Genomic DNA, 6559 nt, shown 5'->3' on the forward strand with positions numbered 1-6559 from the left:
TTGCCAGAAACTTGATGGTTTAGAAGAACATAAATTTATTCTCTCACAGTTCTAGAGACCAGAAGTTTAAAAAATAAGCTGGGTGCAGTAATCCCAGCACCAAGGCCTTGTAATCCCAGGTCGAGGCAGGTGGATCACTTGCACCCAGGAGTTTAAGACCACTGTGGCCAACATGGCAAAACCATGGCTCTACCAAAAATATGAAAAGTTAGCCGGGTGTGATGGCATCTGCCTGTGTTCCCAGCTACTCAGGAGGGTGAGGTGGGAGGGTCACTTGAGCCCAGGAGGCAGAGGTGGCAGTGAGCCAAGATTGTACCACTACACTCCAGCCTGGGTGACAAAGTGAGACCCCCCATCTCAAAAAAAAAAAAAAAGTGTGGGTAAGACCACACTCCATCCAGAAGCTCCAGAGAAGAACCCTTTCTTGCCTCTTCCAGCCACTGGTGGCTGCAGACATTCCCTGGATTTTGGCTTCATAACTCTAACCTCTGCCTCCTAACAAAGCCTTCTTTTTTGTGTCTGTGTCTTCTCCTCTAGGCCTTGGTGTTTCTCCTCTTCTTGTAAGTATACTTTTCATGGGAGTTAGGGCCTGCCTGGTTCATCCAGAATGTTTCATCTCAAGATCTTCAACTCAAACCTGCAAAAAACCTTTTTCTAAATAAAGTCATATTCACAGCTAACAGGGTTATGATTTCATTGTATCTTTTGGGAGGTCAGTATTCAGCCAGTCACATGTCTTCTGGCCTGTATTTCTTTTTGTTTTTTGAGACAGGATCTGGCTCTGTGACCCAGGCTAAAGATACAGTGGCACAATCTCATCTCACTATAACCTCCGCCTCCTGGGTTTAAGCGATTCTCCTGCCTCAGCTTCCCAAGTAGCTGGGACTACAGGCGCACACCACCACACCCAGCTAATTTTTGTATGTTTTGTAGAGACAGGGCTTTGCTATGTTGCCCAGGCTGGTCTTAAACCCCTGAGCTCAAGAGATCTGCCCACCCTGGTCTCCCAAAGTGCTGGGATTACAGGCAAGAGCCACCAAGCCCTGCCTGACAGGGTCTCACTCTGTCACCTAGGCTGTAGTACAGTGACACAATCACAGCTTACTGCAGCCTCAACCTCCCAGGCTCAATGGATCCTCCTACCTCAGCCTCCCAGTACCTGGGACTATAGGACACACCACCATGCCTGGCTAGTTTTTGTATTTCTTGTAGAGATGAGGTTTGTCATGTTGACCAGACTGCTCTTGAACTCCTGGTCTCAAGCAATCCTCCTGCCTCAGGCTCCCAAAGTGCTGGGATTATAGGCCTGAGCCTCTGTGTCTGGCTAGCCTTCATTCTTTCCCATGAGAAGTCAATAGTCATTAGAGTTAGTGTTCTCTTGTATCTGTCATTTTTCTATGGATGCTTCAAGATTTTCTTTTTATTTTTGCTTTTAGCAATTTGACTGTGATGTGCCTAGGTGTGGTTTACTTCGCGTTTATCCTGCTTAACAGTTGTTAACTTTGAATCTATAAATTGATATCTTCACAAATTTGGGACAATCAGTCATTTCTTCATTTTTTTTTTCTTCTTTGAGATGGAGTTTCACTCTTGCTGCCCAGGCTGGAGTGCAATGGCATGATCTCAGTTCACCGCAACCTCTGCTCCCCAGGTTCAACAGATTCTCCTGCGTCAGCCTCCCGAGTAGTGGGATTACAAGCATGTGCCACCACGCCCAGCTAATTTTGTATTTTAGTAGAGACAGGGTTTCTCCATGTTGGTCGGGCTGGACTTGAACTTCCGACTTCAGGTGATCTGCCTGCCTCAGCCTCCCAAAGTGCTGGGATTACAGGCGTGAGCCCCCGCACCTGGCTCCTCAAATAATTTTCATCCCTATCTTCTCTCTCTCTTTTCCTTCTGGATATTGTCTCATAGGTCCTTTTCCCGTCTTTTTTCTCTCTCTTCTGTAGATAAGACAGTTTTATTGACTCCTCTATCATCTCCTTTGTGCCATTAACCCTATCCAGTGAACTTTTAAATTTTAAATGTTGCGTTTTTTGTTTTGTTTTTTTTTTTTTAAACAGAGTCTCGCTGTTGTTACCCAGACTGGAGTGCAATGGCACGATCTCGGCTCACCGCAACCTCCGCCTTCTGGGTTCAAGCAATTCTCCTGCCTCAGCCTCCCGAGTAGCTGGGACTACAGGCACGCACCACCATGCCCAGCTAATTTTTGTATTTTTAGTAGAGACAGGGTTTCACCTTGTTGACCAGGATGGTCTCGATCTCTCGACCTCATGATCCACCCGCCTCGGCCTCCCAAAGTGCTGGGATTAAAGGCGTGAGCCACCGCGCCCGGCTGATGTTGTGTTTTTTCAGTTCTAGAATTTCTTTTTTTTTTTTGAGAAAAAGTCTCTTGTTGCACAGGCTGGAGTGCAGTGGCATGATCTCAGCTCACTGCAATCTCAGCCTCCTAAATTCAAGCAATTCTCCTGCCTCATACTCCCAAGTAGCTGGGATTATTACAGGCATGTGTCACCATGCCCAGCTAATTTTGTATTTTTAGTAGAGACGGTGTTTTAACACGTTGGTCAGGCTGGTCACAAACTCCTGACCTCATGTGATTCACCTGCTTTAGCCTGCCAAAGTGCTGGGATTATAGGCACGAGCCACCATGCCTGGCCCAATTCTAGAATTTCTATTTGGCTGTTTTCTATAGCCTCTATTTTTCTGCTGTGATCTCATCACATTTTTTATTCATTGCAAACCTGTTTTTCTTTATATCATTGAGCACAATTATAATAACCTCTTTAAAATCCTATTTGTGGCCTGGCACAGTGGCTCACACCTATAATCTCAGCACTTTGGGAGGCTTAGGAGGGCAGATTGCCTGAGGTTGGGAGATCAAAACCAGCCTGACCAACATGAAGAAGCCCCATCTCTACTAAAAATATAAAGTTAGTTGAGTGTGGTGGCGCATGCCTGTAATCCCAGCTGCTTAGGAGCCTGAGGCAGGAGAATCACTAGAACCTGGGAGGTGGAGGTTGCAGGGAGCCAAGATCACGCCATTGCCCTCTAGCCTGGGGAACAAGAGTGAAACTCTTATTTCAAAAATAAAAATAAATAAGAAATAAAAAACCTATTTGCAGATTTCAAAATCTGGGTCATCTCAGAATTGGTCTCCATGGACTATCTTTTCTCTAGAGAATGAGTCCCATTTTTTTCTTTGTCATTTCAGGCTGCATCCTGCACATCCTCAAAGTCACGCTGTAGAGACCAGATTCTGTTGTTTCTCTGAAGAACGTTGGTTCACTTTTTTTGTTTTTGTTTTGTTTCGTTTGAACAGGCAGTTAATATGGTTGGATTCAAATTGCAAAGTCCATCTCCTGGGAATCAGGTCAAATTGCACTTCAGTTATTTCATCCTTAGCCAAGCTACTTACAGTTGGCCCTGTAAATGCGTAGTTGAAGGGTCAACTAGAGTTTGTGCAAAGTTTATACACATAGTTTGGGGATTCTCCTCTCTGACTTTCTTGTTTCTGGTGTATCCCTCCCCACTTTGCATTAGCATAGTTGTTCCTTAAGTTTGTTCTCTGGTTTTTAAGGCCAGAAAGACTGAGACTTTTCCATCATAGTTTTAGCCGCCTTGCACTCACCAACTGCACCCCACCCTTAGGCTGAAAGTCACAAAAATGGGAAACTCATATTGTGCAGTTCTCCTGTTTCATTTTTTTTTTTTTTTTGAGACAGAGTTTCACTGTTGTTACCCAGCCTGTAGTGCAATGGCGCGATCTCGGCTCACCGCAACCTCCGCCTCCTGGGTTCAAGCAATTCTCCTGCCTCAGCCTCCCGAGTAGCTGGGATTACAGGCGCGTGCCATCACGCCCAGCTAATTTTTGTATTTTTAGTAGAGATGGTGTTTCAGCTTGTGGACCAGGATGGTCTTGATCTCTTGACCTCGTGATCCACCCGCCTCAGCCTCCCAAAGTGCTGGGATTACAGGCGTGAGCCACCGCGCCCAGCCTTCTCCTCTTTCAGTTTTAACTGCCTTCTGGTATATGCCCGTTTGTTCACTCTCCAGTGTCTTCAGGTAGTTTTGTTGTTTGTGTTTTCTTGTTGCCTTCGGCCCGGAGTTTACAGTTGTTTATGGGACAACTATATGTCAGATTTATCCATTACTTAGCTACACTGGAATATACTCGAGTTTTTTTCTCACTCATTAGTTGGATGTAGAGGACATCCCCTGCTCCTCCAGTGAGGCTGTAGACATCAGCTGAAGAGAGGCATTAGTGGGGCTCAAACTTGGCAGCCTATTAAGTTAGCCAGTAAATGGGTTGAAGCAATATTCCCAAGTGTAGAATGTGCCGTTTCTAAAGCCAGAAGAGGTCTGCCAACACTGTGCTTCTTAATGTTAGAAGCTTCACTCTGCAATAATAATTACTATACCCTAAAGGGGATGTCCTGACATGGCATGCCCCGGATCATTAAGCACTTATTTATTTTTATTATTATTAATATTTATTTATTTAGAGATGGTTTCATTCTGTTACCTAGGCTGGAGTGCAATGGTGTGATCAAGACTTCACTGCAGCCTCGAACTCCTGGGCACAAGAAATCCTCCTACTTCAGCTTCCCAATTAGCTGGGACTATAGGAATGTAACATCATGCCCAGCTAAATTTTTTTTTAATAGATGGGGGTTCCCCCATGTCGCCTAGGCTGGTCTTGAAGTCCTGAGCTCAAGCAGTCCTCCTACCTCAGCCTCCCAAAGTGCTGGCATGAGTCACCACACCCAACTGTTAGGCACTTCAAAACTACACTGGTCAGCCAGGTGCAGTGGTTCAAGTCTGTAATCCCAGCACTTTGAGAGCCAGAGGCAGGTGGATCACTTGAGGCCAGGACTTTGAGACCAGCCTGGCCAACATGGCAAAACCCTACTAAAAATACAAAAATTAGCCAGGTGTGATGGTCCATGCCTGTAATTCCAGCTACTGAGGAGGCTGAGGGGGGTGGATCACTTGAGCCCGAGAGGCAGAGGTTGCAGTGAGCCAAGATTGTTCCATTGCACTCCAGTCTGGGTGACACAGCAAGACTCTGTCTCAAAAAAAAAAAAAAACAGAACAAAAAAAAACAAACAAACAAACAAAAACCTAAACTGGTATAGCAAGGTTTTTATCTCCCAACCTCTGGAGCATACAATCTCATTGGGATATCTGCAGTAATTACCACTTCTGTGCATCAGGTCCAGTTAATGTAATATATCAATATAGTGAACCAATGTGATGTTACATTGAGGGTCCAGGAAATCAAGTCCTATTTGGACTATATTTTGACAGAGAATAGGAGAATTAACAGGACAGTCTTGAGGCAGGATATAAATGTATACTGAGGCAAGATGTAAATGACAGTCGTGAGGAAAGATGTACATGTAAATGTTGTCCAGCTCAGGTAATGCAAACTGTTTCTGATCTTCCTTTCTGGTGGATATTGGAAGGTGAACATTTATTAGATCAATAGCCAATAATATGTTAGAGAGGTTATTCTCTTCATTCTAATACAGGTCGAACATTACAAATCCAGAAATCCAAGATTCGAAACATTCCAAAATCTGAAAATTTGAGGTCACTGATATGACACTCAAAGGAAATGCTCATTGGAACAATTCAGATTTTGGAGTTTTGCATTTGGGATGCTCTAATGGTAAGTATAATGCCAATCTTCCAAAATCCCAAGAAATAAAAACTAGAAAATACTTCTATTCCCTGGCATTTTGGATAAGTGATAACCAACCTGTATAGATAGCATATTCAGCACAGCAATTACAGTGTGGCTACCACTTAGTTAAGTTTGCAGTATAGTTCAGCATCATCTGCCATTATCTATCTGATTTTGCAGGGTCTAGAGTGGGAGATTAAAATGGGATATAATGAGCACTACCACCCTCACTTCCTTTCAGTCTTTTAAGTTTAGCATACCATTCTACCCACAAGGCAGTGTTGTTTGTGATTTACTATCTTAGCCAGATTTAGGGATAATGGAGTGGGGTAGGGAAGAGCAATTCAGGGGCCTTCACTTGGCCTTTCCTACTACAATAGTCTTTATTTCATAGGTTTAGGAACTAATGCAGAGGTTCTCCCATATATTAGGTATATACAACCTGATCATACATTTGGGTACCAAGTGTGTGAGTCTATTCTCACACTGCTATAAAGAACTGCCCAAGACTGGGTAAGTTCTAAAGAAAAGAGGTTTAATTGATCCATAATTTTGCTGGGCTGGGGAAGCCTCAAGAAATTTACAATCACGGCAGAAGGGGATGCAAACATGACCTTCTTCACATGGCAGCAGGAAGGAGAAATGCTGAACAAAGGGGATAAAAACCCTTATAAAACCATTGACTCTCATGAGAACTCACTATCATGAGACCAGCATGGGAATAACTGACCCCATGATTGAATTACCTCACATCAAGTCCCTCCCACAACACGTGAGGATTATGGGAACCACTATTCAAGATGAAATTTGGGTGGGGACACAGCCAAACTGTATCATTCCACTCTGGTCCCTTCCAAATCTCATGTCCTC

This window comes from Callithrix jacchus, chromosome 2 (assembly GCF_049354715.1).
Source record: "Callithrix jacchus isolate 240 chromosome 2, calJac240_pri, whole genome shotgun sequence".
In the NCBI taxonomy this organism is placed as follows: domain Eukaryota; kingdom Metazoa; phylum Chordata; class Mammalia; order Primates; family Cebidae; genus Callithrix; species Callithrix jacchus.